The sequence below is a fragment of the Gossypium hirsutum genome, chromosome A03 (assembly GCF_007990345.1).
Source record: "Gossypium hirsutum isolate 1008001.06 chromosome A03, Gossypium_hirsutum_v2.1, whole genome shotgun sequence".
NCBI classification, from domain to species: domain Eukaryota; kingdom Viridiplantae; phylum Streptophyta; class Magnoliopsida; order Malvales; family Malvaceae; genus Gossypium; species Gossypium hirsutum.
Window position 1 is genome coordinate 23,065,074 of NC_053426.1, and position 25,875 is coordinate 23,090,948.

General features: G+C 34.2%; 1 long non-coding RNA gene across 1 annotated transcript; it reads right to left on the minus strand.

Moving 5' to 3' along the window:
* Positions 1 to 3,715: 3,715 nt before the first annotated feature.
* LOC107887064 (uncharacterized) lies at positions 3,716 to 6,171 on the minus strand. Its single transcript, XR_001680986.2, has 2 exons — positions 4,602 to 6,171; positions 3,716 to 4,395 (listed from the first exon to the last, which is right to left on the minus strand). It is a non-coding gene; the product is annotated as an uncharacterized lncRNA (long non-coding RNA).
* Positions 6,172 to 25,875: the final 19,704 nt, after the last annotated feature.

The following is a 25,875-nucleotide window of genomic DNA, read 5'->3' on the forward strand; positions in this document are numbered from 1 at the left end:
ATTAACATATCTAAGCTTCAAAACTAACCAAATAGTCACAAAAGCTTCAAGAAAACATCAATGAAAAATTTAACAAACTTTAACAGTTTCGTGAAATAATCCCTAAGTTAGCTAAATCAAGCTCTTAAGATTTCAAAAACATAAAAATTACAATAAAAGGGCTTGAAAAACTCACCAAGTTGAAGAATTGAAGCTCAAGCTCTAAAAACCACTTCTTCCTCCAGCTAAAATGGTGTTTTTGAATGGAGAAGAAGATGAGAAAGTATTCTCTTTCTTTCCATGTTCTTATCATCTTTTCTTATTTTAATGTTTTAATTTTAAACATAATTTCTTAATTTCTTAAGCTTAATAAGCTTTCTATCGTCCACCAACTATCATAGTGGTTCATTTGTCACTTTAGACCTTGTTTTTAATCTAATTTAACTTTACAACACAAAATTAATAGTGATGGACTTTTGCAGCTCTTACGATTTAGTCATATTTCCTTATTTAACTAACCATACGTTAAAATTACCGGACTAATCTTAATACGACACTTAATAACTTCGTAAATATCAACTAAATAATATTTACGAGCTCACACATTGGATTTGTGGTCCCAAAATCACTGTTTCTGACACTACTAAAAACGGGTTGCTACTTCTCTCTTGTTTTTATTCTGAAGTATGTAACATTTTTCTTTAATGTGCCTCATCTTCTTGTAATAGCCACATTGTTTGTCGCGGTTCCTCAATTTTAATCTTGCCCTAGACCTACTTTGGTTTAACTTGCTGGATTATTTTCTACCCCTTGCAACTAGAATTGAGGCTTGTCTGTCTGACTTTTTATTTGGGCCTAACACGTTATCGAGTTTGTTGGTTAGTAGATTTCCCTTCATGCCCTCGAACGAGAGATTGTCTCTTCCATTAATCAGGGTATCCTTGAAAGCTTTGTAGGAAGGGGCCAAAAAACACAACAACATAGCTTGATCATCTTCACTGATATTTAGATCGAGATTCTTTAGGTCATTGAGAAGGGTAATAAACTCACTTATGTGAGGCCTAATGAACTCACCTTCGACCATCATGAACGTGTAGAGATGTTTTAACACAAACCTGTTGGCCAGAGATTTCGTCATGTATAAGGCTTTTAGTTTTCTCCATAGTGTGGATGCCATTTTCTCTAACAATACCTCCTGTAACACATTATTGGTAAGGCATAGTTGAATTGCATATAGAGATTTTTCATCAAGCTCTACATTTTAACTTGTCTGCATCCGTGGGTTTCTTCCTTGTAACGGCCTTTTTTAGATCGTTCTGGACCAGTATTGTTGTCATACGAACTTGCCACAAACAAAAATTTGCGATTCTATCGAACTTCCCAATGTCGAATCTTGTCGCTTCCATCTTTGAATGGGTTGAATGCGAAAATCGAACCAAGCTTTGATACTAATTTGTTGGGGATAAACCCGTGTAAGCAAAGAACAAGAATTATAACAAATAAATTGAAAAGATCAAACACACAATATTTTACGTGGAAAAACTTCTCTGAAGAGAATATAAAACCACAGGAAAAAAGAGATTTCACTAATAAGAGAAAACTACAAGATGGAAAGAGTCAAAACAAAGAAAATCTGAAACCCCAAAAACCCGAAAGAAAACCTTTCAAACTGAATCACAGAATTCTCTCTCAATTGTGTTATTTTCTGTTCTTTAAACCTAGGGTACCTAAGGTTTGTTTATAGATTGGAATTCATAGCTTTTATGTTTAGAATATTCTTAGGTTAATCAGAGTTTAAGTAGGAAACCAAAACAGAGTTTAACTGAGAGAATAAACCTGAAAAACTTGAAGAACACGTCGCTATATCATGACGTGGATTCATGTCGTCGTGACGAGAAAGTGTCATTGGGATAAAGACTTTCTTCTCGTTGTGACGTTGGCTGCTTGTCGTGACATCAAGTTTTATCTCATCGAGATGCCACTTCCTATTTTGTCTGAAATGCGAGACATACTCCATATTTTTATATACATATATCAATTTTTTTTTAAAAAAATCAATTTGTAAAAATAATTGACCTAAAGTGATATATTAATACATACCAATATCAATATGTATTATTACTAATAAAAAAATCAATACATCCATAAGAAGGGTGATGACTACCTTACTTTAATATTAATGGTATAATGATTTTAATTTCAATAGGTTGATGGCAGCAGGGGTGAAGGTAAAAGTGGGTAGGACCATGCTTTTCTTTTTTTGCTAGCCATATGGAATCTCAATGGTTATAAAAGAATTTTTGAATAAAACAAAAGCAATTTTTTATTATTAAAAATGAAGCTATTAGATGATATATAGTTACAAAACTAATGCCAAGGCAGTCATTTTCATAGCGAGGTAGGTCCCTATCAAGTCACGACAACGTAGCCATCATTACCCATATTGAAATTCCTGCTACCCTTTCATTATTCTCATCTCTATTAAACCTAGTGCAACTCATATAATTAAATTTTGTAATTTAAAGCTTAAAATCCAACAGTAATTGAAATCGAAACCCTTTCTAACAGTAATTAAAAATAACGAACATAAATGTTAAAAAAAAATCAGATTAAACTCGTGAAACATTTGAACTAAATTTTATATATACAAAACCAATTTATTCAATAACTCAAAACGGATAATGATGAAATCAAACCAAACCCAAATAATCTTAAAAAACAGTAAAATTTGTTGTTTTGATAATGGTAAAGACTTTTAATTCCACGAATAAAATTTAAAAACTACAAAATGGTTGTATATTAACACTAAATTTTAGTGTGTTTTGAAAGGTAGTTAAAATTCTTTTTAAATATCTATTGTATACAAATTTAAGCTGTGTTGTCTCACTTTCTACCTTCACTATTGTGTAAAAAAAAAACTAAATTCTAGTGGTTCGGTTTCTCGTATCTAAATTTGTAAATGTAAAAATCAAAAAATAATTTATTATTACACCTGAAAACATGTAACATATTTGTATCAAATAATTTTTTATATTTATATGCACATATTACTTTAAACTCAAATCATTTATATGGTAAGCAGTAATTTCTAGAAAAACAAAGTCACTTTATATTTTTACATATTTCTGCAAATTTTCTTTTACATGGTGGCTATATAATTGCGCCCTAAAATTAGGCCTTGGTGATAAAAAATACCCAAACTCAGAACTTCAACAAATGGCACCTAGAAAAAAGAGCCGAGTGAGAGCCCTTTTGCCATGTTATATAAGCTTAATATAATTTATTTATATAATCGACCTTAAAAATTGACCAATAAATTTAAGTTTTGAAACTCAATGTCCATATCCATATCCATATCCATATCCGCACACTTCAACATTTTACTAATGTTTTGTTTACCATTCTTTTCAACCCAAATTATGCTTTCTAAATAATAATAATAATAATAATAATAATAATAATAATAATAATAGTTAACAAGTAACTTTTTGAACCAACCTGAACCAAGATTTAAACTCAGCCAAAAAGTTAAAAATTAACTTTTAAAAAAAATACTTTTTAATGAAATTAATTTTTTAATTCCCTTAAATTTTCTATGAAATAAACATTTCATCTTCACAAAAACATTTTTGTATTACAATGATAATCGTTAATTAATTTTTTAAAAATACTTTTTAAAAGTTTTTTTCACCTAAACTAACCATGAATAAATCACACAGCACATATCAAATCTCAGTGACAAAATGAAAAGGGATTCCCTTTCTTTTTCCTATTGGAATGACGTTAGAATATCAAGTACAACAGGTGCAAAAAAATTACAACCTAACAATGAATAAGATAAGACAACAATGAAAGAATATACTCACCTTGCATATGTTCCCTCTGGAATTCTTTCCTTTTCTTTTGGAGCTCATACCCACGCTCCCATAACTTACGTTACCCAGACTTCGTTTTTCTAATATGTCAGTGTGAAGATATAAGCCTTAAGAACCCTCCAAAAAAAAAAAAAGAGTAATACTTACTTCGGCCGTATGCCCATATCTAACACATGACAATCCGAGTAACAAGACCCACCCTTTTCGGTTGGTACTTGGTAAAACTAGAAGCCCAAGGAAGGAATTTAACTTGATTTGATTTCCATTATAGGCTTGATAGATAGGATTTTGATACCAGATTCCATTTGTTCACATGAAAACAGCAGATTCTTTTACAACTTGCTAGCTGTACCAGTAGTTTTCCCTCACTTTCACGCCGCAATGACGAAGTTGTGTCCCCCCACTTAGTAACTTCATTTCATCGGATAACTTTTTCTACAAAGAAACAAACTTTTTTTGGTTTTGACTTCATCATGCTCAGGGAAAATGACACAAATGGCTGCAAATTAATTGCCTATTACTCTCCGGTAAAGTTCCACTACTGCAAAACACACATTTGCAAAAAAAAAAAGAAAAAAGGGTATGTTATCCCTTTTGGTTTAAATTGGATGGGTATCTAGATACGTATATCCAAAATACATGGAAATTTTTAAAAAAGTTCAACATTATCTATACGAGACACATAACTCACATTGAATACAAGTAGGTGAATGTTCAACTATTTGTAGCCTAGGAGGGAAGCCTTACCGGCGTTTGGAGTTTGGACCACCGGGAGAATCTCATGTCATAGAAACTTTCAGTTATCATCAGAATTTTTACAACATTATGAACTACCAAAACAGCGCACACCAGCTCATGATCTAAACATTGCTAATCTGTAAAACCATGATGAATGCAACTAAAATGAACAATCAAACGAAACAATCCACATTCAATTAAATATACCATAAATGGAAAAACATCCAGGCGAAACCCCATCGATCCCTTTCTTACTTAAGAACCTTAACAATAAATACCAAGCTCAAAAGCAATTATGGATACTTACACAAATCCAAGAAGAAAATAAAAAATAATATGTAACTCTGAATCTGGTAACAAACCAACAAAAATAATTTGGTTATAAGTGTTTCAAATGTAAAAAATATATATACAAAAACTAACACAAGATCAAGAACATTATTAGACAAATTTCCCTACCATACAATCACTAAGAACGTCCCCAACCCAATTTAAAATTTATGTTGCCCGAACTCGGATCGTCGAATTCATAAATCCAAGACGGGTTTTCACATTTGCTAGAGAATTTACCTACAATACCGATTTCCGAATGAGTAAGAAAAATAAAAAGTTAATAGGCAATAAAATTAGTTTTGGAACTAAATCACCGATTAATGAGGAAATCAAAAGGCAGCCAATGGATTTCAATCTCATACCAAGTTTGGCTATATTTATTCATCCACTATTCAATTAAAAAAAATCAACGCATAATGAATTTAGCATAAATTTTAGGGGAAAAATAGTGATTAAATATTTGCAACTTTTATTTGAAAAATAATCAGTAACCAGGTAGGGTCGACAACTGGGAAACGATAACGTAGCCCCTTCCGCTTCACTGCAGCCACCAAACATTACGCCATTAATAGTTAGTCTTAGTAAAATCTTTAAAAAAAAAAACAAAGAAAAAGAACACTCTAAAAGGTAATATATACAGAAGTAATGGAAAATAAAAATTTACTCATTATATCAAGATCTATAGTTTAAAAAAAAAAGAATTTCTGCAACCAAAAAACAGATTTTGTTAATAACTAACATAAAACTTCATGGAAAAAAATACTTTTAAAAAGTTCAAAAAAATAAAATAAAAGAGAGTTAAGGCGCTGGATGCAGAGGTTTATCGATCGATTCATGTATTTGTGTTATTCTCACAACAAAATTCTCAGGAAGAGATCGATGAACCGCTGCCTCCAGTGTCTTTACCCCTTTTTTTTTTCAATAATAACGCTAAAAATTTTCCATGCTCTCATAAAAAAAATAAAGAATCGACAGAAAGAAAATACAAATCTAACAGATCTAAACTAATTAAGAGAAAATAAAAACTTCGCAATGTATTATACGAATAAAAGAACTGCAAAAAAGAAACAATTCCAAGAAAAAAACAAATCTAATTGTAGTCTCGCCATTGCCGTACGCTTTCTCTCTCGCGCTCTCTTTTCCCTTTTTTTTAAAGAACTTTTTTAAATAAATTATTATTATTGTCAGTTAAAAAACAGGAGATTTTATGGATTCACGATTTTAGCCCTTTTAGCAATGAGTTTAATCATTGGAGTGTGCTGGGGGCAAAGGAGGGTAAGGAAGGACCGCAAAGAAATAAAGAAATAACATATTAGGATTATGACGTGGCTAAATATGATTTGTTTGTCCTTTAATAAATTAAAGTTTTGATCTTTTATCGCACTTTCCGTTCTTATTTTTCTTTCTCGTACCGAGTCAAAGTTGTACACGTGTTTGATTCCCTCATTTGTTCTAACATAAGCCGTTTAGGAAAAAGGCTCAATTTTATCTTACGAGAAAAAGATAAGATTTTCTTCAATATATATATTATCAATAATATTTCGAAAACAATTATTGACAATAAAACCATTTTCACAGTACTTTTATAGAGTTAATTTATTCTATATTATATTGAGTTAGTATTTGATATATTATCATGTGCTTCTTATATATGTATTTATTTATTTTTTAAAATTATTTGATACATTAGGCAAGTTTTATAAACTTCACAAGCGATTCAAGATTTGACAAATATATTATAGTGTGTAAAAATATTTTTAAAATTGATTATATAAAGAAATATAATACTTTTTACACTCTTAATTTTTTTGTGGAGTCTAAAAAATGTCATAACTCTAATATTATAGAATCTAAAATTTTTCACTATTATATTATGGCAGATATCGGACATGAGGAAAAATAAATTTTATGCAATATATAATAATAATAATAATAATAATAATAATAAAACATTAATTGAGAAAGGTAAAGTTGATGATTTGAATACTTGATGTATTATGTTAAATTCTTACTATTTGTATATTTATTTTTGGTTTAAATTGTTTTTTTTATGAAAGGCAAAAGCATTTTACAATAATATTTTGATTCTCTTAGTATTTTTTTTTGTGGAGTTGGTTTTGGGGTTAACATATAATATCAATTTTGTAAAACATTTTATATCCATATCATATGTAAGTAATTATTTCTCTGAAAATAAAAACAACAATAAGAAGACATAAATACTTGTATAGGTTCAGGCAAATATAAATAAAACTTTGGGTTTCCAGGTTACAAGTGATATCTTTGAGTACCACTTTTTATTGTGGAATAGACTGGGTTGGTGGGATGCGAAAATGCTTTCTTTAATGTGCAGAGTTACTTTGGCTAAATCGATGGTGATGTGTATACTCAACTATGTCATGCAATCTGCTTTAATTTAAGTCAAATGTATGTGATGAGATAGAAAACTAGACAAGAACTTTGTGTGGGGTCCGTTAAGGGTGCTAATAAGAATTCATTGGTTAGATGGGATCAAGCATGCCAATCAATGGCAAATGGCGATCTCAAGCTCAGAAGATTAAGGGCACATAACAAACCATTTTTTTTTTAACTGAAGCTGGGTTTTAGTATATTGACCAAACCGAAAGCCTTATGAGTAAAAGACCTTTGAAGCAAGAACAAGTTCGGACAAAGATGCCCATAAAAACATTAACATGAATAATTGCTCATTTATGAAAATATGCTACTATGGAATTGAAACGATAATAAGTATGTATGTACTTGGCCTATGTGAATTTACTCTTAATAGAATTATAGTAATTGACCATCTTGTTTACCTTAAAATAGGAAAAAAGGGGATGAATCTTATAATATGTAAGGGAAATGTATGAAAATTTATGTATGTATCCGTATATGAAAAATGTTGGCAATTAAGGTACAAAATATTAAATACTATATTAATCATTCATAAAAGTTTTAGTTATGAATTTCATAATGTAATAAGTTAACGAACTATAACGTGGTAAGTTGAGCCCTATAAGTTGACTTGTGTTAATTAATTTGTTAATGAATTTAAAATATGGTTTTAACGAATTGATAAAGACATGTTTAAGAAGGGCTCAACACTAACAAAGCATAGGATAAGTAGATTTATCCATTAATACTTACTAAGGTTCTTAAACTCACACATTAGTTGTTTAAAATGTGTATGTAAAGGACCTTGTTTGAGAAGCTTGAAGCTTTGTTCAGGAGCATCACATCACCCATCAAGTTTTTGAAGTTGTTCATTAATTATTGAAGGTTATTTATATAGGTTATTGGCATGTACATAGAGATTTAGACTATCATAAGTGTTTATAAGTGTTTGGATTTGTAAAATCAAGAGCTGTTTGTAAACTCCTTAGAAAGTTAAGACAAGTTTTTTAATTATAAATTGGTTTGAACATGTTTTTGATTTGGAATTATGTTTAAATATGATTTAGAATGTTTTTAAATGCTTTGGAACCATGAGATATGATTTGATGGTATTTAAGGATGTTTTATAGTATTTTTGAAGTGTTTTGGGAGCATTTAGTGAGTGATGTCAAGACCACGAAGTTGCAACGTCGTTACTACGAAGCCCAACATCACAACTTTACACTTCACCTCATCATGCCTCGTTAAATCAGTGAGTCATGTTGCAACATCAAATGTTCCCCATCGCGATGTCGTGTGCCCTTGTAGCAGCCTTGCACTTTTTCAAGTTGTTTTGACCTTTCGAGGCCCGTTTGGATTCTAATCAACTTCGAATAAATTCTCAATGATTTTAAAATGTTTTTAAAATTTTCAATTCATCTAAAACATGTTTTAATTATTTTACAAAAGTGTTTTAAACTTATAATTCTTAAATAGATCCAAAATTTCTTACTTGTACATGCTTCGGTGGCACCTCCCATCTGTAGCGATTGCCTAAAACGAGTGAGGGGTGTTACAGATCTTCTAGTTCACATTATTTAAATTCATATTCTTTTGATAAACTACAAGATGCTTTTAATGAGTTAGTATTGGAATTTGAGACTATGAATTCCAAATACAAGAAAATGATTTCAAATTTAAAAGTTGAAAATGATTTTCTTTTGAAAACAAAAATTGATTTGGAAAGCCAAAATGAAAACTTGAAAATAGATTTTGAGGCTTCCTTAGTATCAATGTAACAGCCCAGTTTAGACTGTAGTCGAAATAGTGGTTTTAGGACCACAAATCTGAGTCAAAAAATATTTTAATATAATTTTTCGTGCTTATAATAAATGAATTGATATATGTGAAAGTTTCGTGTGAAAATTTGATCGTTTGTGTTCTTAATTTAGAAAAATGACCTAATCGCATAAAATGTAAAAGTTGTATGTTATACGTTAAAAGTGTCTATTCACTATGGATTTTTAATTGTAAGGTCCTTAGTTTCTATTGTGCCATTGAAAAGATTAATGGACATAAATGGGCTTATGTTTAATGATTAAATGGTTTTATAATAAAGGGTAAAATTGGTATTTGGTTAATATGATAATTAAAATAAAACAAAGGCATGATATTTGTCATTTTATGTTCATCCTTACCGAAAATCAAAGGAAAATAAAAGATAAAAGCTTGTTTAGGGTTCGGCCTTGGTCATTTTTTATTTAGGTATGTGTTTTGCTTGATTTTTGATAATTTCTACGTTTTTTGTGATCGTTGCTTTGTATTCTATCAAGCCCATGTCTCAATTTCTTAATTTGATGATGATTTTGAATTATTCCATTGATGTTTTTATGAGCTTTGTGATGAAGTTGATGAAAAATGAAAGATATGTGTTAGATTACTATGTTTTGTATTGAGATTTTTGATGAATTTGAGTATTTTGGGCTAAATTGTGAAAATAAAAAATTGAAGGACTAAAATGTGAAATAAATGAAATATGTGGGATTGTAAGAGCTAAAGGAATATTCGGCCAAGCATATGTATAAAGAAATTTTGTGTACTTTGTGATTTTATAAATTAGGGACTAACGTGTTAAAATGTGAAAATGTAAAGGCTAATTTGTAAAATGCCCTAAAAATGTGTATATAGAGTGATTTGAATGAATGTGAGATTGAATAAGTTAAATTTGAATGTGTTTAGATCAAGAACCAAAGAAAATAGAATTAGATCGAGAAAAGTCGAAAGTTGTTAATAGCCGCTTGCTTCCGTTCATTTCCGTACGAGGTAAGTCAATATACAAATAAATGTGTTAAACCGAATTATTATTGCTTATATGATATTTGAATTGTGGTGAATGGATATGAGAGCTGAATATATGAAATCCAAGAAAGTTCCGACAATGTGACGACGTCCGAAAAGTCCCGTACAAACCATAGGAATAGCTAGGATACATATGTCATGACATAGGATCCCGATATGTGATTTCGTGCAAGACTACGTATGGGATGTTGGCATCGATTTGAGATTTACGTGTAAGACCATGTCTGGAACATCGGCATCGTATTTGATTTCGTGTAAGACACTGTCTGGGACAGTGGCATCGATATTTGATTACATGTAAGACCATGTCTGGGACGTTGGCATTGTATGAGCTTTCTGAGCTATTCGAGTATCCTATTTCATTCCATACGGTTCAACGGGCATTCCGAGAAATGGTTAACTAAGTGAATGTGTATCCGATTCAGGTACGTTTGAAACGTATAACATGGTTGATAATGAAAGGTAAGTATTAGTACAATTGTGGACTTATGATATATATAACTGAATTATGAACAAATGAACAATATGAGACTTATGGATAAGTGATTATATTTTGCTATAGGTTATATGAATGAATTATGTTATGTGATAAATTTATTTGTATATGGCTTACTAAGCCTTTGAAAGCTTACTTTGTGTGTGTTTTGAACTGTTTTATAGATATCAAAGCTACTTGGAGCTCAAGGATCGTTGAGGATCATCACCACACTATCGAACTCTATTTTGGTACCTTTTGAAAATGTGAATATTGGAATATGGCATGTATAGGCTAGAAGTATATAAATATATTTGGGCAGAGACACGGGCGCGTGTCTCAGCCATGTTGCTCGAGGGCCATTTCGAAATGAGTCAGAGCAGACCATACGGTCAAACACACACGTGCCTGTGTTAGGCCGTGTGGCCAAGTCAATTTCGAGTACGGGTTAGATACACGGGTGTGTGACTGGCCGTGTGGCTAAGTCAGTAGCCTCCCTAATTTTCACATGGCATGGCACACGGGTGTGTCATGTGGCCGTATGGACAAGTCAGTATGTATGCCTTGTTTTGCCACGGCTTAGACACACCGGTGTGTCTAATGTCATGTGAGGTACACGACATGTTCAGCCAGGTGTGTAACCTTTGTAACTTAGAAAAATATTTAAGTTTTGAAAAATTTTGTAGCTGCTCAGTTTAGTCCCGACCTCTTTCTAAAGCATGTTTAAGGTCTTGTAGACCTAAAAAAGGGATTTTATGTTGATGATTGACTATGATTCTATGATATTTGTGAAATGAATACAAAAGGTTCCAATATGTCTAATAATGCCTTTTAACCCTAGTCCAACGACTAATTTGAGTTAGGGGTGTTACATTTGGTTGGTATCAGAGCTACGATTTAGTCGATTCTAGGACTAATGTAGCGTATGTAAGTCTAGCTATGCATGCCATATATATATGAACTACGATAGTGTGATGATTCCTAGAAATAAAAATGTGATTTTATATAGTAAATGGATCCGGAACGAGCCATAGCTGACGATGGTGAAAGTAATGCACCTGCTCCCGCTCAAGGGACAATGTCATCTGACTCTAAACCTGCTACTAGTAGTCACGAGGGAGAGGCTAAGCAAGCCTTTTACCAAATGATGAACGATTGATTCACTCAGTATATTAGAACCAATCTTGCTGTGTCACAACCTTCATCCCCACTAAATTCTCCACAAGTCCCTGTAATGCCACAAGCTAATCCGATTCAGTTGAATAAGCCTCTTGTCGACAAAATTAGAAAATATAGAGCCGAAGAGTGCCATGCTACTACTAATTATGATGCTAAGAGAGGTGAATTCTGGCTAGAGAATACGATACGAGTATTCGATCAATTATCATGTACTCCCGACGAATGCCTTAAGTTTGCCGTTTCACTTCTAAGAGATAAGGCGTATCATTGGTGGAAGACACTGATATCTGTGGTTCCAAGAGAACGAGTTACTTGGGATTTCTTTCAAGCTGAATTCTAAAAGAAATATATCAGTCTGAGATTCATCGATTAGAAATGTAAAGGGTTTCTTAAACTGAAATAGGGCTATATGTTTGCTACGGAATACGAGCGAGAATTTGTGAGATTGAGCCAGTATGTACGAGAGTGTGTTTCGATAGAAGCAATAATGTGTAAAAGGTTTGGAGATGACTTAAATGGAGACATTCGTTTGTTAGTCGAAATTTTGGAAATAAAAGAATTTGTTGTGCTTGTTGAACGAACATGTAAAGTTGAAGACCTCGGGAAAAAGAAAAGAAAAGCCAACTCAGAAGCTAGAGATGTGAGAAAGAGATCCACAAGTAAATCATTTCAGCCTACGTCAAAGAAATTCTGAGACGATTATAGTCGTTCAAAGGCTAATGTTGCACAATCGAGTAGAGATCATGCTAGATCACATTCGAATTTCAAAGCTCCAGCTACTTCTGTTGCAAGTGTTGGAAATGTCCGATCTGATCAACCCGAGTGTGGATATTATGGTAAAAGACATTTTGGCAATTGTAGATTGTATGATCGGGCTTTTTTCAAATGTGGATCTTTAGATCATTTTATCCGAGATTGTCCCAAGTCTGTTGAACAAGAAATTGTGTAAAATTTGAGGCTGGGTGGCAATACAACTCGAAGTAGACCACCCAGGAATGTGGGTGATCTGAGTGGCGGTCAGAGAATGACTAAAGATACTGTTGTACAATCTGAGGCTAGAGCACCTGCCAGAGCCTACGCCATTCGAGCTCATGAAGAAGCTTCGTCTCCAGATGTTATAACTGGTACATTCACTCTTTATGATACTTCTGTGATTGCACTGATAGATCCAGGATCGATGTATTCATATATATGTATGAATTTAGTATTCAATAAGACTTTACCTGTAGAGTCCACTGAATTCATGACTAGAGTATCGAACCCCCTAGGTAAAAGTGTTTTAGTTGACAAAGTATGCAAGAATTGTTTGTTAAAGTTTTGAGACATTTGTTTTTAGGTCGATCTGACGTTATTACCTTTTGATGAGTTTGATATAATTCTAGGTATGGATTGGTTAACTTTGCATAATGCTATTGTGAACTTCAAACAGAAAACTATTGATTTGAGATGCAAGAATGATGAGATTATCCAAATTGAATCTAGTGATTTGAATAGGTTACTGGCTGTGATTTCATCGACGAAAGCTCAGAATTATGTGAAAAAGGGTTGTGAAGCCTATTTTTCCTATGTGATTGATTCAAAAGTAACAGAAAAGAAAGTTGAATCAGTGCTTGTTGTCTGTGAATTCCCTGATGTGTTTCCTGAAGAACTTCAGGATTACCTCCGATTCGGGAGGTTGAATTTGGCATTGAGTTAGTACCAGAAACTACTCTGATTTCGATAGCTCTGTATAGAATGGCTCCGACCGAGTTAAAAGAAATAAAGTCTTAGTTCCAAGAGTTGACTAATAGAGGATTCGCAAGATCGAGTTTCTCACCTTGGGGTGCTCTTGTTCTGTTTGTGAAAAAGAAAGATGGCACAATGAGAATGTGCATTGATTATTGCCAGTTGAACAAAGTGACTATCAAGAATAAATATCCTCTGCCCAGAATTGACGATTTGTTTGATTAATTAAAAGGGGTTACAGTGTTTTCAAAGATAGATCTGAGATCGGGATATTATCAGTTGAGAGTAAAAGATTCAGACATTCCGAAAACTACTTTCTGAACAAGATACGAACACTATAAGTTTTTAGTTATGCCTTTCGGATTAACAAATGCACCTCCTGCTTTTATAGATTTGATGAATAGAATTTTTAGACCGTATTTAGATTGATTTGTTGTCGTATTCATTGATGACATATTGATATATTCACATGATGAAACAGAACATGCTGAGCATCTGAGAATAGTGCTACAGACTTTGCATGATAAATAGTTGTATACGAAGTTTAGCAAATGTGAATTCTGGTTACGAAAAGTTGGTTTTCTGGGACATATTGTGTCAGCATCAAGTATCCGAGTTGATCCTAGTAAAATTTTAGCTATCTTAGCTATCTTAGATTGAAAGCCTCCGAGAAATGTTTCTGAAATTCGTAGTTTTCTAAGACTTGCTGGTTATTACCGACGGTTCGTAAAAGGATTTTCTAATATTGTGACTCCGTTGACAAAATTGCTTCAGAAAGATGTGAAATTTGAATGGTCCAAAAAATGTCAGAAAAGTTTTGATTAATTGAAAGCTCTATTGACTGAAGTTCCAGTGTTAGTACAGCCAGAATCGAGTAAAGAATTTGTAATTTATTGTGATGCATCATTGAACGGTCTGGGTTGTGTTTTGATGCAAGAAGGCAAAGTCATAGCTTATGCCTCGAGACAGTTAAAGCCGCATGAAAAGAATTATCCAACACACGACCTTGAATTAGCAGCTATTGTATTCGCTTTGAAAATCTAGCGACATTATCGGTTTGGTGAGAAATGTCATGTATTTTGATCATAAAAGCTTGAAATATCTGATGACTCAGAAAAATTTGAATCTAGGACAGAGAAGATGGCTAGAACTGCTAAAACACTACAAGCTTGTTATTGATTATCATCCAGGAAAAACAAATGTTGTTGCTGATGCTTTGAGTAGGAAATCATTGTCTGCGTTGCGTACCATGAATACTCATTTAGTTATGTCCGATAATTGTTCTATTTTAGCCGAATTGAAAGCGAGACCGTTGTTTTTACAACAGATTATTAATGCTCAGAAAGTTGATAATGAGATAATAGCAAAACGAGTTCAGTGTGATTTGGATTCTGATTCTGAATATCAAATTGATAATGATGATTGTTTGATATTTCGAGGTCGGATTTGTGTTCCGAGAAATTCAGAGTTGACTCGGATGATTTTGAACAAAGCTCACAACAGTCGTTTATCTGTACATCCGGGTAGTACGAAAATGTATAATGGTCTGAAACAGCATTACTGGTGGTCTGGAATGAAAAGAAATATCTCAACTTTGTTTCAAAATGTTTGATCTGTCAACAAGTTAAAACTGAACATCAAGTGCCATCCGGTTTGTTACAACCGATTATGATTCCTGAATGGAAATGGGATAGAATAACAATGGATTTTGTTTCGGGTTTGCCCTTACCTCCGAGAAAGAAAGATTCAATTTGGGTTGTGGTTGACCGATTGATAAAATCAGCTCATTTTATTCTGGTGCGATCTGACTACTCGCTTGATAAATTAGCTGAGTTATACATTTCTAATATAGTGAAATTGCACGGGGTGCCTTTGTCTATTGTGTCAGATAGAGACCCAAGATTCACTTCGGGATTCTGGAAGAAACTGCAAGAGGCTTTAGGTATGAAATTGCATTTCAGTACTGCTTTTCACCCACAGACGGATGGTCAATCTAAACGAATTATTCAGATTCTTGAGGATATGTTGAGATGTTGCGTTCTTGAGTTTGAAGGTGCGTGGGAATAATATTTTCCATTGATTGAATTTGCATACAATAATAGTTTTCAATCGAGCATTAAAATAGCACCGTATGAAGCCTTATATGGTAGAAAATTCCGTACACCATTGTATTGGTCAGAGCTTAGTGAGAATAAGATTCATGGGGTTGATTTGATTAAAGAGACTGAACAGAAAGTGAAAGTGATCCCAGATAGTTTGAAAGCAGCTTCCGGTTGTTAGAAATCATATGTAGATTTGAAACGAAAAGATATTGAATTTGAGATTGGTGATAAAGTCTTTACAAAAGTATCTTCGTTTAAGAAAGTACTCCGATTTGGTAGAAAAGGCAAATTGAGTCTGAGGTTCATCGGGCCGTATAAAATCATAGAGCATATCAGGCCTGTTGGTTATAGATTGTTGTTGCCGCTAGAATTAGAAAAGATTCAAAATGTATTTCACGTATTAATGCTTTGACGATACAGATCTGATCCTTTGCATGTGATTTCTCCGTCTGAGATCGAAATTCAGTCTGATATGACTTATGAAGAAGAACCGATCCGTATCTTAGCTCGTGAGGTTAAAGAACTGCGAAATAAGCAAATTCCATTATTAAAGTAATGTGGCATCGACATGGTGTTGAAGAGGCTACGTGGGAACCTGAAGATGCTATGAGACCACAATATCAGAATCTGTTCAACGGTAAGATTTTTGGGGACGAAAATCCCTAAGGGTGGAGAGTTGTAACAGATCAGTTTAGACCCTAGTCAGAATAGTGGTTTTGGGACTACAAATCTGAGTCAAAAAATATTTTAATATTATTTTTCGTGCTTATAATAAATGAATTGATATTTGTGAAAGTTTCGTGTGAAAATTTGATCGTTTGTGTGCTTAATTTAGAAAAAGGACCTAATCACATAAAATGTAAAAGTTGCATGATATATGTTAAAAGTGACTATTCACTATGACTTTTTAATTGTAAGGTCCTTATGTTGCTATTATTCCATCGAAAAGATTAATGGACAAAAATGGCCTTATGTTTAATGATTAAATGGTTTTATGACAAAGGGTAAAATTGGTATTTGGTTAATATGATAATTAAAATAAAACAAAGGCATGATATTAGTCATTTTGTGTTCATCCTTGCTGAAAATCAAAGGAAAAAGAAAAGATAAAAGCTTGTTTAGGTTCGGCCTTGGTCCTCTTTGATTTAGGTATGTGTTTTGCTCGGTTTTTGATAATTTCTACGTTTTTATGATCCTTGCTTTGTATTCTATCAAGCCCATTTCTCAATTTCTTAATTTGATGATGATTTTGAATTATTCCATTGATGCTTTTATGAGCTTTGTGATGATAGTTGATGAAAAATGAAAGATATGTGTTAGATAGTTGATGAAAAATGAAAGATATGTGTTAGATTACTATGTTTTGTATTAGGATTTTTGATAAATTTGAGTATTTTGGGCTAAATTGTGAAAATAAGAAATTGAAAGACTAAAATGTGAAATAAATGAAATATGTGGGCTTGTATGTGCTAAAGGAATATTCGGCCAAGCATATCTATAAAGAAATTTTGTGTACTTTGTAATGTTATGAATTAGGGACTTAAGTGTTAAATGTGAAAATGTGAAGGCTAATTTGTAAAATACCCTAAAATTGTGTATATAGAATGATTTGAATGAATTTGAGATTGAATAGGTTAAATTTGAATGTGTTTAGATCAAGAACCAAAGAAAACGAAATTAGATCAGGGAAAGTCAAAAGTTGTTGAATAGTCATTCGTTTCCGTTCATTTCCGTACGAGGTAAGTCGATATACAAATAAATGTGCTAAATTGTATTATTATTGCTTATATGATATTTGAATTGTGGTGAATGGATATGAGAGCTGAATATATGAAATCCGAGAAAGTTTAGACAATGTGATGACGTTCGAAAAGTCCCGTACGAACCATAGGAATAGCTAGGATACATATGTCATGACATAGGATTCCTATATGTGATTTCATGTAAGACCACGTTTGGAATGTTGGCATCAATTTGAGATTTATGTGTAAGACCATGTTTGGGACATCGGCATCATATTTGATTTCGTGTAAGACCCTATTTGGGACAGTGGCATCGATATTTGATTACATATAAGACCACGTCTTGGACTTTGGCATTGTACGAGCTTTCCGAGCTATTCGAGTATCCTATTTCATTCTGTACGGTTCAACGGGCATTCTGAGAAATGATTAACTAAGTGAATGTGTATCCGATTTAGGTACGTTTGAAACGTATAACATGGTTGATAACGAAAGGTAAGTATTAGTACAATTATGGACTTATGATATATGTAATTGAATTATGAACAAATGAGCAATATGTGACTTTGGATAAATGATTATATTTTGCTATGAGTTATATGAAAGAATTATGTTATATGATAAATTTATTTGTATATGGATTACTAAGCTTTTGAAAACTTACTTTGTATGTGTTTTCAACTATTTTATAGATATTGAAGCTACTTGGAGCTCGGGGATCGTTGAGGATCATCACCACACTATCGAACTCTATTTTGGTACCTTTTGAAAATGTGAATATTGGAATATGGCATGTATAGGCTAGAAGTATATGAATATATTTGGAAATGTGTATATCTAGCCATGTGATATGGCTTGGTTTTCGTTGTGTTTATAAATGATTTTTGAGTATAAGATATGTGATGCATTATGGTCAATATAATGTGTTCATGAATGGCTAATAGAATTGGTCATTTTGGTAAGTTGTGGTATGTGCCTATTTTGGAATTTGGTAAGATTTTTGCATGTGAATAAATGTAGTAAATTAAGACTATGAATCATATGATTTGGTATGACTTTGGCTTATGATTTGGTATGTTTTGTTTTGGATATAAACATGAAATTGGTTGGTGATTATATGACATGAAGAATGTATGTTATGTGATTGAAATTGGTTGAATTTGTGATGCAATTGTTACCTATTTGTTGCTTGTAGGGAGGACCCTTAATGGGTGGCATGTTGGCCTTTTAAATGGCCTATTTTTGCCCACACAGGCAGGGACACGGGCGTGTGTCTCGGCCGTGCTGCTCGAGGGCCATTTTGAAATGAGTCTGAGTAGACCATACGGTCACACAAACACGAGTGTGTGTTAGGCCGTGTGGCCAAGTCAGTTTCAAGCACGGGCTAGATACACGGGCGTGTGCCTGGCCATGTGGCTAAGTCAGTAGCCTCCCTAATTTTCACACGACATGGCACACGGGCGTGTCATGTGGCCGCGTAGACAAGTCAGTATGTATGCCCTGTTTTGCCACGGCCTAGACACATGGGCGTGTCTAATGCCGTGTGAGGCATACGGCTTGTTCACACGGGCGTGTGAGCTTTGTAACTTAGAAAAATATTTAAGTTTTAAAAAAATTTGTGTCTACTCGGTTTAGTCCCGACCTCTTTCTAAAGCATGTTTAAGGTCCCGTTGACCTAAGAAAGGGACTTTATGTTATGATTGACTATGATGCTATGATGTTTGTGAAATGAATGCGAAAGGTTCCAATATGTCCGGCAATGCCTTTAAACCCTAGTCCGGCAACGGATTCAGGTTAGGGGTGTTACAATCAAAAGCTCATCAAAGCTACAATTATACCGATTATGAAGAGCATAAGAAAATTCTTAAAGGCATACTTCATTGAATGAGAAAAACATATGAGGAAATAAGATTCATTTCATTCGACCTGCATACTAATCATCACATATTAGCATCATGCTTAAATGACAATTCTATAAAGCACAAGGCATGGCAATGGCATCCAATCATTAATAAAGCAAGGTGAACAAATGATGGATACCAATGTGAGTGGGATATGATGGAGGTGATTATGACATAGGTTAAAATTGTTCCTATAGTCCCTGTACTTTTCAAAAATTAGGAATTTAGTCCCTGCACTTGTATTTCTAGGAGTTTAGTCTCTCTACTTTTCAAATTTTAAAATTCAGGTCCAATTGCTAACACTGTTAATTTCTTTTTGGTTAAATTTGTTTCTGTGACATTTTGAAATAAAAATAAAACTCACTTGGTAGCCATGTAATTAAAAAATATGTTGTAATTAACCTAAATTTAAGAAAAAAAATTTAATAGTTATACTTGAATTTTGAAATTTGAAAAGTAGAGGGATTAAATTCCTGGAAATACAAGTACATGGACTAATTTCCTAATTTTTGAAAAGTACAAGGACTATAGGTATATTTTAACCTATGACATATTAGTACAAGTCATATGTTTAATTTAAAGCACAAAATATGTCATGACAAAGGTATCTTCAGATATACCAAATAATAGTAAGATACTGATGAAGAGTCCTAAATCTTAAGTCTAGTTCTAAATGTTAATTCTAAGACTAATTTTGCAACACCCTATACCCGTAACCCATGCCGGGGCAGGGTACAAGGCATTATCTAACTTAATCTCATGCATACAACTCATCTCAGATTACCGAGATTCAGTCCAAATTAAAACTTTTTCAATTTCCACTTTAATTTTCTTATTATGGGCCTATGAGCTCCAAATTGATCATTGAAAACTATTCGGAACCATTCGGGTCCTTAAACCAACCTTAAGAAATTTTCCTTTAAAACAGGACACACGTCCGTGTGGAAAGGTAACATGCCCGTGTGACCATTTCGACATGGTCGTGCTAATGGCCCGTATGGCTCACACGGCCAAAGCCCCTTGGGACACGCCCGTGTCCCACACCCGTGTAGAATTAATTTCTAATTCCCACCTACAGGGGTTTTCACACGTCCAGACACACGCACGTGCCATTGGCTTGTGTCCCTCACACGGCCACGACACGCCCGTGTCCCTCACACGGCCACGACACGCCCGTGCCCTAGCCCGTGTCCAAAAACATGGACATTCTGTTTCTAACGTCAGCATGCTCAAGATGTCACACGGTCAAGGCACACGCCCGTGTGTTAGGCTGTGTCCTTCACACGGCTGAGACACACGGCCGTATCTCTACCCGTGTGCTTATTACCATGCATACAGACTTGAAATTTTTACGTACAGTGGGCACACGCCCGTGTGGCTACCCATGTGGACAATATAAGGCTATTTACCAAGCCTCATTGCCCCCCTTACATACCTAGTTTCATACACATACCAACCAATACCAACACAAACACAATTCATATAACCAATTCAACCACAATAGACATTCATTTAACCATGGTAATACATCTTTTATAAATTCAAAATGAATATTAACTATCATTCAAAGCTTAATACAAATTAAAGGGTTTCCAACCGAAGCCAACACATTTGGCCAATTCTCAAAGACACAAAATAAGAAAGTCTAAGTCCTATACATGCCATATTCAAAAATATAAATCCAACTATACCGAATGCTTCAGTTGATAGTGTAATCGATATCTCTGACTTCTAGAATCCTTGAACTAGTTAGGCAGCACTATAAGGAAATGGAAAGGAAAGGGAATAATCATAACGCTTAGTAAATTGTATATAAATAAATATATAACAACAATTTATCCATAATCAACATGCTCATAACTCCAAAGTAGGCATAAGTGTAACTTACTCAATACCATCCATTCAAGTCACCTATTATATATGTGATCTCATATCTCATACGTACCAATTAGGTACCTGTACCATTCACCACACGGTTATACTTTCCTCATTAGTTTAAGAACATAATCTTCACTGTTGAACCATTTGAAATACTACCGGATATTCATTAAGCGTCAAATGTGGGTAAGGTGACGATGCCATGTCCTAGACATGGTCTTACACTGGCTCATATCTCAAGTCGATGCCATGTCCTAGACATGATCTTACAGTGACTATCATCTCGTAGCCGATGCATGTCCCAGACATGTCTTACACTAGCTTACGTCTCGAGGCCAATGCATGTCCCAAACATGTCTTACACTAACTCTCATCTCAATGCCGATGCCATGTCCTAGACATGATTTTATACTGGCTCCCATAAAGTTACCGATGCATGTCCCAGACATGTTTTACACTGGCTCACATAAGTGACCCAACTATCATGACATGAATATCCAATATACTTCCTAAGGTTCCAATGGGAGTCTTATTATCTCAATTTCAATATACATTCTTAGCTCCATAATCAAGAAATTTATGCTATCTCGATTTAATAATAATTCAAACACATATGGTAACAATATAGTTGTATTATTTACATACAACTTACCTCGGATTACAAAACGTACACGACTAGTCGGTTTAGTCGATTTGCTTGGCTTTTCCCTGGTCTAAGTTCAGATTTGGCAATTCTTGATCTAAAATAGTAAAATGCACTCATTTAATCACTAAATAAAATTAAGCAATTAAAAATTCACATCTTCGTAAAATGACCATTTTGCCCTTAAACTTTGGCAAAATGACCATTTTACCTCTATGCTTGAAAATCAATTTTTGTCGAATTTCTTTGTAACACCCCTATAACCCGTATCCGTTGCCGGAATGGGTTATGAAGAATTACTAATCCGAATTTCAACATTAGTACATACACATTTACATAATTTAATTAGCAGTTATACTTATAGCCAAACACCATCAAAGATAGAAATTCAACTTATATCGACATTCAAAAGTTGCCATATTCACATGACATATATACAAAAACATCTCAAAATAACATTCACTTAAGTCTATTCTATACATGCCATACTAGATCCAAAATATAGCAGTACCAAAAATACAGATAGTGTGACGAGTTGCTGACAATCCCCTTCCCGAGCAGGTAACTAGAATTAACAATCTATAAAACAGAGAAATATAACAAAAGGAGTAAGCTTTCATAAGCTTAGTAAGTTTTAAGCAAAACAATAGACAAACTCAATTATACATCAATTATCCAATTTCTCAAAAGGTCATTTCCTATATATTTATTACCATTGGCTGAATATACACAAGCATATAATGCACACTTAGCATTCTAATTACACTTAATCTAAATTCATATGGCATAAATAAATCAAAAATTTTCACATACATTCACACCTTGACCGAATATATCATAATCATAGATATAAATATATCATGTATTCACATATGTATCAAATTATACTTTTATGATTCAATTTAAGTCAAACTCACATATAAATACATAATACGTACCTGGCCAACTTAACGTATTGAATGTTTTCATTCGTCATTCTAACACGAGGTATCTTAGTTTTAGACTTTTATCAAATCACCAGCATTCAGCCTGCTAGGTTTAAAAAAAACCTGAATTCATTCACTGGTATTTCACTTGCTAGGCTCGAGGCCCGAATAATATCTCACCGGCATTATAGCCTGCTAGGCTCAAAGGCCTGAATAGTACTGTACAATATTCAAATCAACAAGTTTTATACAACACAGTCACACCGATTGTAACACCCCAAACCTGGCCCAGACGTTACGGCCGAATTTAGTATGTCACATGGAGATGTTTCAAAAAACATGTGTTTATCTAAATTCTTTGTTTAGAGTTTAGCAAAAATCTGTTCTTGTTTTAAGTTAAAGTGAATGGAAGCTGTGCACCAGGTAGGAAGCCAGAAAAGAGGAGGTGAGTCTTATAGGACCGCTTAAGTACCAAGCTCTTCCCGGATCCAATTCTAGACATGCACACATCCATTGCCACACTTTAAACAGGTTACGTGTCTACGAACATTAAAACAAGTTTAAGTCTGCTTAAAATATTTATTTTCTTGGAAAAACATTTACTTTGCGAAAACTTTGCGCGTCATCGTGATCTTTTAAAAACAAGTAGTTTTTATAAAACGAACCCTAGTGCTAACCAGTTTAATAATCCCTAAAATAAAATTAATTAAAAAGAGCGGCCTTATTACAACTTTAAGCATAATAAAAATATTCCAAATTAAATGCTAAACTTATTAAATCCGGCAATCAATCTTCATGGCCACTCTGAATCCCGCCCAGCTCCAAGTCCACCAACTAGGGCTCACCTGCAAGGATCGAAGAGGAAGGGGAGAGTTTGGGAAACTCAGTGCATACAGAAACCCATCCAAAGCCCAAATCAGCTTAAGCCCATTGGGCTAAGCCCTATTCAGATAACAGTACACAGTGGACCGAAGCCCTTTTCAGAATACAGTAGCAAGGCCTTAGCCCCTTTTTACATAATAGTATGGCCCATAGGCCCAGTTCAGTAACATAGGTAACAATAGTAGGAATGCATGCAAGCCCATTTGGGGAGACTACTCAACCCACCAACTGCTACACTGCCCCCGTACCAGCCCTACACTCCATGTGGGGAATATCTCAACCCACCCAGCCCTACACTCCAAAGTTGCAGCAACGCTGTTCAAATATCAGTAAGTTGAGGCAAAGCCTCCAGTACGTGGATGAACCACTTTCAATACTTCCTCCATCAATACCCCAATCCCATGCAACAGATATTAATAAAAGCATATCATGTAAAATACAGTGTTAATCAATCATGCAGTTTAGCCAATTTAAACCCTAGCGGTATATCGGTAATTTTGCTCTTTAGGGGTAATTTTCGTAACTTAGCAACTACACAAGCTACTTTAGTAATTTTCAACAGTTTTATGCAGTTTGGTTCCACCATCTAACTAACGGGCTAATTTGCCCATCTCTTACCCATATTGGTCCGTAAGCCCATTGGGCCCAATTTTGGCCCATCGAGGCCCTCTTTTTCCGAAGTACGTTAAGACGTCACACAAACTTACTTACCACCTTGCGGTGCTAGATCTAACAATTACTCTACGTCTTGAGAGCATTCGCATACTCACAAGCCCATAAAATGCCGGAATTTTGGCATTTCGGCTTTTGCCGAATTGAACTAAGAAAGGGTGTTCGGTACACACCTGATTCGCGACGACTGCTACTGAGATCTCTTCTGATGTCCTACAATTGATTAGCATAGTTCTCATTTACAAACCATAATCACTAAACCCCAAAACTTACTCATCCAAGACCGAGCCATGTCCCTAAAAACTTTTAAAACCTTACCTTTCTGCAAAAACCGATAGCTAGCTCCGAATCTGATTGCCCCAAGGAACCGCGCCTTCTCCAACGCTTAAGTAAACACTAATCATTGACAGAAAACATTGGTTAAAGACCTTAGAGAGCCAAAGGCCCAAATCGACAGCCTCCCTATAGTTTAGGGACTTCGGCTTTTCCTAACTTGTAAAAATAGGACTAGATCTGAGATAATAAGCACTTACCCCTTGTTCTTTCTCGATTTCCACTCAATCCAGTGCAGATTTATCCTTAAAACAATGGTAAAACCCGAATCCAGGAGTTGAAGAAATTTCGGCTATAAGCCCCCAAATCTATGGTTTTCGGCTTTTGGGTGATGAAGGAGATGACAATGTGGGGCTATAACCTTGATGTAGAATTGCCGACAAATATCTAGGGTTTAGAAAAGATGATTGTCATTTATTAGGCACTAAAATATCAAATGATTTGGCTTGGAAGAAATCGGCACAACTAATGTATTTTCAAGGTTTCGGCTTTTGTGGTTTCGGCACAAGTGTTGATGAACAGCAGGTTTGATGAAGGGTTTTGAAGAAGAAAAAATGAAGAAAGAAGAATAGAGAGAATGATGGTTTCGGCTAGAGAGGAAAAAGAGAGAAAAGAACAACCCTAAGGTGTTTAAGCAGAAGAAAACGGCACCACTCAATACCCTAAGTGCCGAAATACTAACCTAATACCCCTCTGACGAAATCCCCTTTCTAATTCCCCTAATTCGGCCAACTCTTAGCCTCTCTCCAAATCCCTTAAATCTCTCCCCTTATCACTCCTTAATCCAAGCGTTTGGACTGATTCAAACTCTCCTTTAGCAGAATCCACCTGGACTCCAACACTACCCCTCCTGCACTTAAAAATAAATGCATCTATTTGTCAACACAGGGAATCGATCCCATGCCTTCCCCAATGCTCCACACGCCACCTTTTTAGGAGCCTAGTGGCGTCACCCTTTGCCACTCTACTAAGGCTCTTTTTGTGATGCAATTTACCCATAACTCTATACAAGGGCCATCTAGCCAGAACCCCTAACTCCTAAGTCCAAATATTCAAAAATTCAACCGGGTTTTGGCCAACACATGGGCCTTCTATAAGCCCATTTACCTACTCAAAATATTAATTTCACATTCAAGTACAAAATTTTAAAATCTTTACAAAATATTGAAAACCGCAAATAAATCCGAAAATCAGGATGTTACACCGATTTAGGTACAATCATCATTCGAATATATCATCCTATATTTCATTCACTTTTAT